Source organism: Aythya marila, assembly GCF_965140915.1.
Source record: "Aythya marila genome assembly, chromosome: 4".
NCBI classification, from domain to species: domain Eukaryota; kingdom Metazoa; phylum Chordata; class Aves; order Anseriformes; family Anatidae; genus Aythya; species Aythya marila.
The window spans coordinates 44,672,295-44,684,853 of NC_139045.1; the positions used below are offsets into that span (position 1 = coordinate 44,672,295).

The window sequence follows — 12,559 nt, forward strand, 5'->3', positions numbered from 1 at the left end:
TTCTGAAAAGCTGTAAGTCTGCAATCTGCCAAGTGTAAGGGGCAATGCTGAAAAGTTCTTAGCCACACTTTCCTCAAAGGCAGAGAAGTAATTTGTTATTGTTCTGTGCTGGAAACAAATTACCTCAACTCCACACCAGCTCAGCTAAGGTTAACAAAGTTTTAGATACTGAGGAAGGGTCAAACCTTTGCCTGTTTATCTTTCCAATACTTCTTTGTTCCCTGTCTTGTTCTTAGTGGAATGACTAATAGTAACTCTAGCCACAAGCAAAAGTGTATTAATGCAGGTAGCACATGCAGAAGAGTAAGAACTCTGTTCCTCTTGGTGGTAGACTTCACCATAGTCACAATCATGCCTTTTGTTATTAAGTTAATGTAAAACTCTGTGAACTGATTGCATATGCAGTTAATGCCAGACATTGTTGAGAGGTATGTTAGATCATACTCGGAGCATTTATACATGGTTTGCTAAGAAGACAATGTAAGTCAACTGAGTTTAGCTGCAGATAGAAAGTTGTCTGTGCAACTACTAGAACGATTTTCTCTAAGCAATTATGTTAGTGGTAGTCATTCTTGTTTGCAATAGTATTATCATTATGGTTTTAGGAGCAATTGTAAAAAATATAAATAAGAATAAATAAACAAATAAATAAAAGCAGCTTGGTCCTCCAAACTAGAAACTAAGGTAATATCCTTGAGTGTTACTGATTGATAACAATTAATAGAAATTCATAGAGAGAGAGCTCCCTTATAACTCTGCATTTCACCATGCCAGGGCGCAGATCAGTGAAGATCTGCTTTCTAAGTTTATGTGTAAGTGGCAATATGTCACAGACTCTCTACAGCCTAAGACTGGTCACCATTAAATACAGTGAATAAAAATGTATTGATAGCTTGAGTTTGGAGAACATACCTCTGATGTTTCTTTGGTCTTTGTCCTACCTGTTCCTACCCCAAGCCACTTCCAGATATGCAGAAAGTACATTCCTGAACTGCTGATGGAAGAGAAGCACCAATTCTTGGTTTTATTTTTTCTGGCCTACTAAAGTCTTTTTAGAAGACTTTGGGGCCTCCAGGTGTGTGCACAGGGCCTCACCATGTCCCAGCAGCATGCTAAAATAGGAGCCAGATTTCCTTCCCTACTTTCTCCCACTCACTTGTATTGCCCAGACAATTTGGAAGTACAGGTGGTCTTGAGGCACCCAAAGGGCCTTGGGAAAGGAGCTGTTTAGAAATATATAGAAAGACAAGGATTTCTGAATATACAGAAAAATCATCAAGCAAAATAGCTACAAAGGCCCCTCAAGAGGGAGGGGCCTTTCATTGTGAGGAAAAAGTAAAACACGTTCACTGCAAGACTTATGAACATGCACAAAATTTCTGCCACCTGAATTCGGCCCTAGTGGTGTATTTGAAATGACGGTTTAACATGGCACTGAAGATTGAAAAGATCTTGAAGATTTAACATCAATCCGATGAATACTCACCTGCATTAAATTTCATTTTCTTTTGAAATTTGTTTCATGTTAGCCTGCATAAAAGTGATTAATTCCCTTTGATTAGTTGCTTCAAAAAAGCACAGTGAATGATTACATGTATTGGTCACGTCTAGCATAAAAACCAACAATTCTTGCATCGCAGTGTAAAGCAGGCATTGTTTTCCACTTGAAAGGCTCACCAGAATGAATTTATCAGTACTAAAAATAAGAATAGGAGAAGCAGAGGAATAATTGTGTTATAACACAGTATGGGCCTCAGGAAATATGGGTTCCATTTTTACACTTGTAAATTTACATTTAAGTATTGGTCTGGACCTTTAAAATGGGGAAAATACCTAATCCACGGTATAAATTTGAGTAATCTGTTTGAACTTCTGAACATCTCAGTGGGTGATTCGATAACTTGTGTCCTTCTGTAGTACCACATTCTTCCTTCCTTCCTCTGCACAAACTAGGCTGTAAGCCTTGTAAGGCAGTTTCTAACAGGACTTTATAAATACCTTGAAGTATTTTGTTTGGTGTCTGCCCCAGAGAGTCTGATGTTTGTGGTTCAAACTACAGCCTCTAGCAAGAGGACAGTTCATAAAGAGTTGTCACGGCATCAAGTTCCATCTGCATAAGGCTACCAGCATTTCTTTCTCTGTCTCTGGATGGTTCTGGTAAGATTTTTCCCAGAGAAACAATAACAACAAAGAGGATACAACAAGGACCCTCATGCATGAAATCTTACCCCCATGCAAATAACTGCAATAGATAAAAAGCAATCCTTCATTCCTGGCTATAGGAACAAGAATTCCAGCTCTCTGCTTTGATAACTAACTCCTTGCCTAATGGAGAACATTAGAAAAAAAAATGTCCTCCAAAAACACCTTGATGTTTAACTCCTGCTGATCCTTTCCTGTTGTGCTGCGTCTTCTTGCCAGAAACCAGTTTCCAGACTTCTCAGCTCCGTCTGTCTTTACAAAGGCTTCTGCTTTTGGTGCTAATCTACTGCTTAACTGGTATTGGCATGGATTTGCTGGCTTTCCAGACAACTGCCAACATCTGCAAGTCCTGGACAACTGTTTTTTGTGTACCCACAGAGCAAATCTGGTATGCACGCTGTGAGACCAAGTGTAATGTAGAATGTTGGTCCTGTCCTTTCTTATTTTATACCAGCTGCATCTCCTATCCCTTTGTTGGATCTATCGTATACAGATAATGTGACAGATTTATTTTATTCTGATTTTCTTTTATTTAATTCTGAAGTGGGTTTGTTGGTTTATTTTTGGTGACGGGAAAAGAATCAAATAGTTGATATGAGAGGTATCTAAATGTCCCCCAAACAGTATTTTGAAAAATAAATACTCTTGTAAGAAATACTGATACTTATTACAAATGACAGATCATTTTCCTTTACTGCTGCCTAGTACCTATATTTTTTTTCCAATGCTCAGGTAGATGATTTTTTGCTCCTATATTAATATAGGAGAAAAATATAGTGTAAAGCAGAAAGATGGTGAATGTTAGTGTGAATAAACACAAAAGCATTGGCATCTTAGGTGCTTTCCTAGTGATTTTGAAAAGCTGTCTTTCTTATACAGTATATTCATTCAACAGTTATGAAGGTGTCAGTACTAACAAACAGAAATAAACTTAACACAGTTGGTGATACCAACTGAGCAGACAAAGGGAATTACCTAAATTTCTGTAGGCAGTCGATTATATGTAACAAATATGACTTGCTAATAACAGTAGAAATATACCCAGTTTCCTTTTTATGACAGTACACTTATTAGAGTATTCTTTCTAGCAAGACTCCACTAACACATCAGAAATTTTATACGTGGGCAGGAAACAAAATGAAAGCCGATGAAAGTAAAGCTAATTCAGATGCTTTTGAATGTAGAAGTGAAATGTATCTAAGTTTGAGAAATTCCATACATTCATCAGGCAAGCAGGGAGAGGATCACATAACTTTCTGCTGTCCTTTCTCAGGCTGTCACTGATGGCTTAATGTTTATTCACAGTTCTTTATATATCATACATTATTCATTGGATTTTAATGAGAAGTTCTCTGTTTTTATGTTACAGTTCGTTATGTAGCAATTACAGCAGGGTAATCAAGTTTTGAGTTCTTTTCTTTAAGATCTAGTACTGCGATCTTCCTCTTTCATGCATCTTAGACAGCACTAAATTAATTAAAAATTATAATTGAAATTCCCCAACTGAAACATCACAGCAGTTTTCTCAGAACACTGAATCTATCTCCTGTAAATGTTCCAGATCGAGTTGCAAGAATGCTGATTTCATTAGAAAACCAAAATAGCAACAGCCAGGGAAAGGAAGGAGAGGAGCCTTGCAGGTTTCAGATACTGAAAAATCAGGAGGCCTGAACTAGCCAGAAAATTCTTCTTGAAGAAGCAGCCACAGTGAGTTTTCTAAAGCACATGCACTTTTGTAATGTTTAACTTGAACAGAACTGGTGGACCTTAGAGCATTTTATAATCATTTCTGTCTTACTGATTTTCACAGAAAAAGCGGTTTTAGGTCCTAGAGACCAAGCTAACAAGAAATCACAAGCTTGGCTTTAAGGCTAGTGCCCTATTCAAAAGACCCAGAGAGAGTCTCCTAGGTAAATAATAGCATTAAATACTTGCATATTGTGTTTTGCCTGTAAGCATAATTTTATGTTTTACAAATATGCCAGTAAACTTTATCAACACTCTTTGAGGTAGGCAAGAATTGGATTGTCTTCTGTAATGGTTGGTTTTTGTCGTCTGTTGGGGGGAGCTAGGGATCGTGAAGACAAAAGGGTCTGTCACTGGGGATTGACCAGTTGCCAGTGACATTTAAAGAGGGTTGGGACTGGGAGGGAATGACACACTCCCAGTCCTTCCTTTCCTCTGCCAATGCAGAGTATAACAAAATGCAACCATTTCTAGGGTGGAACAATGCAACTGCACAAAGGCAACCAGCAATTGTACAAGAGCAACAAAATTGCACAGTTTACAATAGGGAACAGAGAGTAATATTCAGTTTAAATGAATTTGCAGAAGAATTCAAATAGACAGACTATAATTTTATCACTTGGAATTTCAGCAGGGTGCTGGGATTTACGCTTTTATTCATCTAAAATATTTGGGAAACTATAATGAGGGTCAGGACCTCTTATTCTGAAAGCAACCTGAGGTAGAACAGCCTTGACCACTGTGGAGCAGTAGGTCCATACTTAGCAAGAAGGAAAAGGGAGAATTGTTTGTACGATTCATGTGCTCAGCAATTCTTAACTGTGTCTCAGTGGCCCCTCTGGCCAGACCTGATTTTGGTTTTGGGTACTCTGACCAGCTGCTTCTTTGGTTTTGATATTGCAAAAAAAGGGGTAAGGAATTAATTCTTCCTTTAATGTGGCCCCATGAAATAGGACTAGTGGACAGTGGATAGTCACTGTAGGAAGTACCTAACTAACACCAGTTATTTAGGAGAAAATTATGTAGTAACAAATATATGCCCAGCATTTTAACATTACTGAATTATTTTCCCTATATAACAGCAGATAGATCAGTGTAATATTCTAAAAACCCTTTGCTGTCTGTGTTTTTATTTTATATAGGGCAGTGTTTAAAGGGCGTACTCCAATAATATTTTCTGACTGCCACTGAGATTATTTAACAAAGAGATCAGTATTCACTTCTGTTGTAACCCTATATATGTTTTCAGTGTGCTTAGCTTTTTATATTAGAAATGCAACTGAGTCACAACACTGATCCGTTTCTTCTTTCAGTAGGGTGCTGTTTCCTGAAATATTACATCTTTCCTTTTTCTCACATTTTTTTAGGCTGACCTCATCATCACACTTTTTTTCTTTCCTGAAAAAAAAAAAGAAAAGAAAAAGAAAAAAGAAAAAATGTCCCTTCCATATTTGATTGCTTTTTTAAAGTTTTCTTTTGTTTTAAACAAAAATGCAACCTTTGTAAATATGCATTTTCATTTGCTTGCGAAGTGCTTTACAGCAAACCATAAATTGTTCTCCATAGATCTTAACAATACAGAAGACAAAACGTTAGAGAATATTTTTGTGAGTATATGTAAGCAACACAGGAAAAAGAAAGGCAACTTTATATATAAATAGCTTTAGGACCCTTCTGATGTTATCACAACCAAACCTGTTGTTATGTCTACTGGACATACAAATGAAATTAAGTGGAGAAAAAAAAAATACAGTATCAAAAACAACAAAAAGTCTTCTAGTATGTAGAACCGTTGGAGTTTTATGAACTATTCCTTGTGATGAAATAGTCTTTTATTTAAAGAACATACCCAATATTGTCTACATCTTCCCTTACAGAATAGTTCAGAATATATTTGATAGATAATATTTCATATAGCACTGAACTGCAGACACTTGTCTTGTCACAACTATATGTTAACACAATCAATGTTAACTGTTGCAAAAGTTGTAGTATAGCTATCCAGGAGAGATAACATGTTCATATCTCATGCATCACAGTGCTGTTCTCATTATTCCTGGCAGCTTGTGCTAAGGCTATATTCTAAAGATGTTCTCTAAATGAAAAGGTTAGGTAAGGATTTAGCTTTCCCTGAAACATGCATTATCTTAATGCAGTGTCCTATGACATAGAGATATGGAGTTCTGCACAGTTTGTCTGTGAGTGGCTGTGTAGGCCACTGGTAGTTATTTCAGGGAACAGATCAATCCCAAATAATTATTAATCCCAAATAATTCTCCTATGAAGAAAGGCTGAGAGAGCCAGGGCTGTTCAGCCTAAAGAAGAGAAGGTTCCAGTGTGACCTTATGGCAGCTTTTCAGTACTTTCAGGGGGCTTATAAAGAAGATGTGGAGTGATTTTTTGCTTAGCCAGATAATGACAGGACAAGGGGGAATAGTTTTAAACTAAAAGAGAGGAGATTTAGATTAGATGTTAGGAGGAAATTCTTCACTTACAGGGTGGTGAGGCACTGGCACAAGTTGCCCAGAGAAGCTGTGGATGCCCCATCCTTAGAGGTGTTCAAGGCCAGGCTGGATGAGGCCTTGGGCAACCTGATCTACTGGGTGGTATCCCTGCCTTCGGCAGGGGGTTTGGAACTAGATGGTCTCTGAGGTCCCTTCCAACCCGGGCTGTTCTATGGTTCTGTGAATTAAAGTCATTAATCCACTTCCCCCTCCCCACCCCACAAAAAAAAAAAAAAAAAAAAAAAAAAAAAAAAGTTTTGAGTTACTCTTCTTTGGGTTCTGAGTTAGTTTGTTTGGGTTCTGTAACCAGTATCTCCCAAGATGATGGAAGACTATTTGTTTTCTTTGTTTCAGAACTAATTAAAAAAAATCTGAAAACTTTAGAGATTTTGGTGGCAGAGGATTTGCTATTTTTTTAATTGGGATGAAGAAAAGCATCTATATTTAGACAAATTCCTCTACTGACTTCACCAATACTAACTCCAAATTAGGTCTTAAGTAAATCACGTTGGTTCTCAGTAGTGTTGTATAGGCACAACTTCAGGATGAACTGACTTTTTAACCTACAAGATCTTCATTACTGGTGATGTTAGAGAAGAAATTAGTCTGACTCATAGATTTCATGGTAAAGTTTAATTTAAACAATTTAACTAAAATGAAGTGACAACAGTTCAGTGATACTGCAATGCCATTTTTATGAAATTACTTTCCAGATCAGTAATGCACTTAAATCTTTAATGATGTTTCCACATTTCTAAAATTGAAGACATTAAATTACTTTTAATGTTTATAGGTGGAAACTGCAGATAAATATTACTTGTAGTTTCAAAACATCAGGACCATGACATGCTGGGTACATTTTGTCTCAGCATTCCACGCTAATGGCAGATGGAAGCCAAGCTGTGGCCTCCAAAAAAGAGGTGTTTTGATCCATTTCCAGAACTGGCCTGAAATGGGGGAAGAACTGGCAATGGCATAGCTTCTCTATGCGATCTCTTGCTGATCTCTTTCAGCTTCATTAGAGCTGATTTCAGGGAGGAGAAATCTGATAGTAAGTATTCAGTGGCCAAGTTAGCGCAAGGCTCTTCTGTGCTGAATTATCCACAGCTGCTTACTGTTAATAGCTGCAAGCTAGACACAACAGGGCTGGCGGGACAAGCGACTTGCTAGGCTCCACAGCAAAATAGGGGATGTCCAAACTTAGCGTCGTTATTTTCCCCTCAGTGGCATGGTATTTCAGAACAATTCTGTGTAACTGAAGGTAACTGTATGCATCCATATAACCAGCAAAGAGTGAGGGACAACGGGTGAAAAGGCAGCGCGGCGATGATGACAGGCATTGTTTTGCATCTTACTTATGAAACAGTCACTGATACTCTGCAGCCAAAACCACATGCAGCTGATGCAGTTGAACTGATGCTTGTCACCTTCTTGACCAAGTTTTCCATTCTGGTTAGACAAGAGTGAGAAGTTGGAAAAGTTTGAGCAGAATATCCAACAGCATTAATTCCAATAACATCCAGAAAGTCAGCTTATGCCGTTCAGTGGTGAGTCCAGCCCTGGAGAGCAGGTACAAAGCCTCATCAGGACTCGTTCTTGCCTCTTTGTGTTGCCCTCAGAGGCTTCTTCCATGTCTGTCATGTAAAGGATGCCCCGCCATTTCTGACATCTATTTCAAAGGCATTGTTAGTTTTACAGAATTATTTTGTATAGGAATGAATGTTTTGGATAATCTTGTCTGATATATCCACTACTGAGATTTAGCTCCATGTTTAGCTCCATTCAGCCCCAAAAGCTTAATGCGGTTGTAGAACAGACGCACAAAGGATGAGGCCTATGAAGCCTGAACTCCACGTACACTTGAATTCTGAAGCTGTCTTTAATTGAATGACTTTTTGTTTTTCTTTTGCTAATTGTCTGCCTTTTTTTTTTTTTTTTTTTTTTTTTTTTAACCTCAACACTACAAAGCTCATTTTTTGACAGGCAAACTTGACCAGTACATCTTCCTTGTGTTACTCCCATGTTTCTACTTTGTTAATTAGGAAACCATTGGTTCTGTGCTGTAACCCAGGCGGTGTTTGTAATCGTGCTGGGTCAGTGACCCAAAGCAGAGCAGGCAGACAGGTGCAGCACCTGGGCAGTGCTTCACTCTGGATATTCGGGGGCATAGTTCTGCGTCTATAAACACGTGCATACGTATTGCCGCAGACAGGCGCTTTAAACGCACACGAGAGGAAAACTGCCTGCATTTTTAGTGCTTGTCTGCGTTTGGAGAGGAACCGTGTCCCCGCACAGCGGGACAAAGCCGAACCAGAGCCCCGGCCCCGCCGCTGCAGCCCCTCACAGCTCCCCCCCCCCCCCCGCCCGCTGCGGGCTGGGCTCCGCGGCGCGCACTGCGCAGGCGCAGCCGGCGGGGCCGGGCGCGCTCCCGGCGGTGTGTGGGGGGGGGAGCGGCGGCGGCGCGCGCGCGGGTTCGGACGTGGCACTCGGCTGAGCGGCGGCGCGCGCGGCCAGGGGTAACGGCCAGGTAACGGTCCTAACGGTTCTAACGGTCCTAACGGCCGCGCGGGGGGGGCAGCGGGAGGGAGGGGGCTGCGGCGGCGCGCAGGTGCCGGGTGGGTCCCGATTGGGGCTCGGGGAAGTTGAGGCCGCGCCTTCCGAGCTGCCCCCAGGTGTGTGCGGTAGCAATAAAGAGCGGGGGGGGGGGCGGCCGAGGTGTTTGTGTCGCTGCTGGTCCTCAGGCCACGGGGCGTAAGGTCACCGGGCATTAAGAAAGGGAGACAGAACCTTATTTTGTCCTTTTGTGTAATGGCATGGTGGTAAACAAACCCCGGGGAAGCCCTCGGTTTAGTTGATCCTCTGATCTTTCTCGTGCCGTTTCCAGAATGAATCTGTATGTCTCATCAGAACCTGATCACTGAAATCTTAAGGGATCTGTGATATTGGTACCTTAGGTGTTGTCTCCAAACCAGTGTCATTGCGTGTTTCTCTATGTATGTATCTGAGATGGGATTAAACATGCTCAGTGTTAAGTGAAATCTGGAACTGTGTTGGATAAGCTTGCGTTGCCCTCCCTCTGTGTGGTTCGGAGTTCCTGTCTCTGTCCAGCACAACCTCTGCGTGTTCATACCGCCTGTGGGAAGTTCGATGTGGCAAGGCTTTGGGTGGCTGTGTGCAAGGAAGCTGTGGGGGAAGTCATTTCCCATGGATGCTGTCACAGTGTCACAGGTGTTGGCTATTGCAGCTGTCTTGAAGTGCAAATCGCTGACTTTTTATATATTTAAAATATTTATACGTTTGTGATGAGCCATAGCTTTTCTCTACTGACATGTGTCAGTGCAGTGTGACTTTGTCTATTTCGTGGTCTTGTAGGTGTATCTGATTTAGATGACGCCTTCATGCGTGCTACTGGATTGCAATTCTTGATCCAGCCTGCATACTCAAAAGATCACCTCATGCTGCAATCCAAGGAATGTGAAATACAGGTGGCTGGCAAAGCTATTTCAAAGGAATATTTCACGTATGGAATACTGGTTTAGGTAATGGATCTCTAGTTCTTTGAGGATGCCCTAGTTGGGGCTTCACAGAAGCACTAAGTGCACACTCAGATCCTCATCATTTCTGAAAACACTTTTAATCTGGGTTTAAAGAAAGTTAGTGGTATTCTATTTTTGTTAAATTCAACATGCAATCAAAAGTGAGGAATCTTACAAAAGTGAAAGTTGGCGATCAAGGCTGCAGAGTGTACGTCAGTAACTTTTCAGATCACTTGGTGGAAAGTGCTCTGTATTTGGAAACTTCATGTAAAATACGGTCATCTGATTTAGTAGTGTAGCATTCATCGGATTTTTTTGGTTTCTGAAAGCTTCTTAGAAGTATCTTGCAGGAAAAATCACTGTGGGAAAGAGATTAAATGTCTTGTGAATGTCCTCATCATCAGAAAACTTCTTTTGATTGCTTTCAGTCAAATTCTGGTGTTTTCTTGTTGTTTTTCTCCTTTCTCTGAAAACAACAGAATCAAGATTTGAAAGCTTAGGTAAAAGATGCCTGGTAACAGTTTGGACAGTGTACGGTACTGTTGAGGGCATACTGCCCTCAGAGAACAGCCTCTCACTTGTGGAGTGCCTTGTGCTCTATTTCATCACACTACAGAGTCCTTTAGTAAAAAAGCCTGCTCAGGTCTGGGCCAGTAATGTGGAAGACAGCTAGAAATAGTATCTCTGTCCATCCTATAATTTATTCACAGTTTCACCAGCATTGAAAGCAAGCTTTTACTCACTTGCTGGGAGTGGGGATGATGTAGAAGGTTTGATGAAGAGCTGGTACTATGTTCCATACCCCATCCAAAACAAGTCTGCTAGCATTGGAGAAGGATTTGTTAGTAGTTCTGTTCTCTCTGCTTTTCCTGATTTTTCAAAGTACCTGGTATCTGGCGTGTGGGACTCACTGTCTATTTTGCAGGTGTAGCAGAAGTCTGTTTTTTCCTTGTGAAGAGAATAATTTGAGATGTTTTCTTCCACCTATACATCCTTTAGTTACAGTTTTTCTCTTGTCTGGGAGAGGTGAATCCTGTTCAGATAAATTCAGTGAATTGTTCGAATTCATGCAGTGATAAGGAAAGCAGCCAACCAGTTGCAGTCAAATAAAAGCATCGTTTTCCCCTGACCTCCAAATCCATTTTTGCCTCCAGGTTTGTCTTAGTTTTTTTTTTGGAAGTGTAATTCTCGGCCTTTTAAAATGTCCAAAGAGTGAAGAGTAGTAACAGCTGTCACTTTCTCTTTTGCAGTTCATTAAGGAGAACCCCATACATGGAGTAAGAATATTGCCAGCATGAGTGAACAAGGTTATGTTGTGGCTCCTCCGTATTCCCAGTCCCAGCCAAGAATGGGAGGCTTTTCTAAAAGTTTTGGACCACCTAATTCTTCACTTTGTTATGGGCATTATGACGATCCCAATTCCTCATACGCAGCGCCTCAACCAGGTACGAAATTGGCTTAAAATATGTTTTCGATCTGTTTTTATCTGATGTCTTTTTGTATCTCTTTTGGTGTTTTGCATCTCTTCATCACACTTATGTCAACACATGGTGCTCAGCTTTACACTGCTGACGCAATAGGATCCTGCCCCAGCTTTGCCTGTGTTACTGTTTGTGCCCAGGTGTTGATGTAAGATGCCTGGTAGTGGGATTCTGATCTCTGCGTGTGAATTCCAATATCCGGGAAGCAGTAGGCACCAGTGCCCAGTGCTGTGCTGTGATTAACCTAATACAGGTGTTAATGCAGACAACAACAACAAAATTCTGTGAATAAAGAAATGTTTCTCAACTCCTATGTCTTAATGGCAAGAAGGCTCTCAGAGACAGGTTGTATTCTTTGCAGTAGGACCTGTGTCCAACCAGATTCCTGAGCACAAATGTGCCTATAAATACAGGTTGATGTTTTACTACTTAAGCTTGCTTGCTGAGTGACGTGTTTGGATAATGCTCAGTAAGTGGAGCCTATCTGCTTTCTGACCACAGTTATCTTCCATGAGGAAAGGGAACTTGGGTAGCTTTTATATGCAGATGGCTTGTTTGCTGTTTACGAATGAAATCATGCTACAGATGATGTAATTTGACATCCAAAAGATAAACCAGACTGTTACTGTCTCTCCTTTCTGTTTCATTCATTTTAACTTGGTATGTGGCTTCAAAATTTTCAAGAAGTATAGTAAGTGAGAATGTAGTGGCTGAGATCTTAAAAAACAAAACATCAACAAAATAAATTTAAGAGCATAGAAATGAGGTCTTTAAAAGACGTTTAGATGTAGAGCTTAGTGATGTGGTTTAGTGGAGCACTTGTTAATCAGAGGTTGGACTGGGTGATCTTGGAGGTCTCTTCCAACCTAGATGACTCTGTGATTCTGTGAAGCCTGTTTTGCTGGTCTAATTTAAGTGAACTGGTCTAATTTCAGCAAACTTTAGGCATACTAAACTTGTGAATTGGGACTGTGGGAAATATCCCAGAAGTAAGATTCCCTCTTTCTTCATTAAGTCTATTAACACACCTAGGCAAAATAGGGAGGAAAGAGAGGGATCGTCTCAGCATGACTTCACAGAGGAAAATGAC

General features: G+C 40.4%; 1 protein-coding gene across 1 annotated transcript in view; it reads left to right on the forward strand.

Moving 5' to 3' along the window:
- The first annotated feature begins 8,941 nt into the window (after positions 1 to 8,941).
- Positions 8,942 to 12,559, forward strand: part of LOC309877623 (protein transport protein Sec24D-like) — a 47,657-nt gene continuing 44,039 nt past the window's right edge. The window contains exons 1-4 of the mRNA XM_082759168.1: positions 8,942 to 8,979; positions 9,825 to 9,991; positions 11,015 to 11,142; positions 11,239 to 11,433. The gene's annotated coding sequence lies outside the window, so the exon portion shown is untranslated. The remainder of the gene's footprint in view (positions 8,980 to 9,824; positions 9,992 to 11,014; positions 11,143 to 11,238; positions 11,434 to 12,559) is intronic.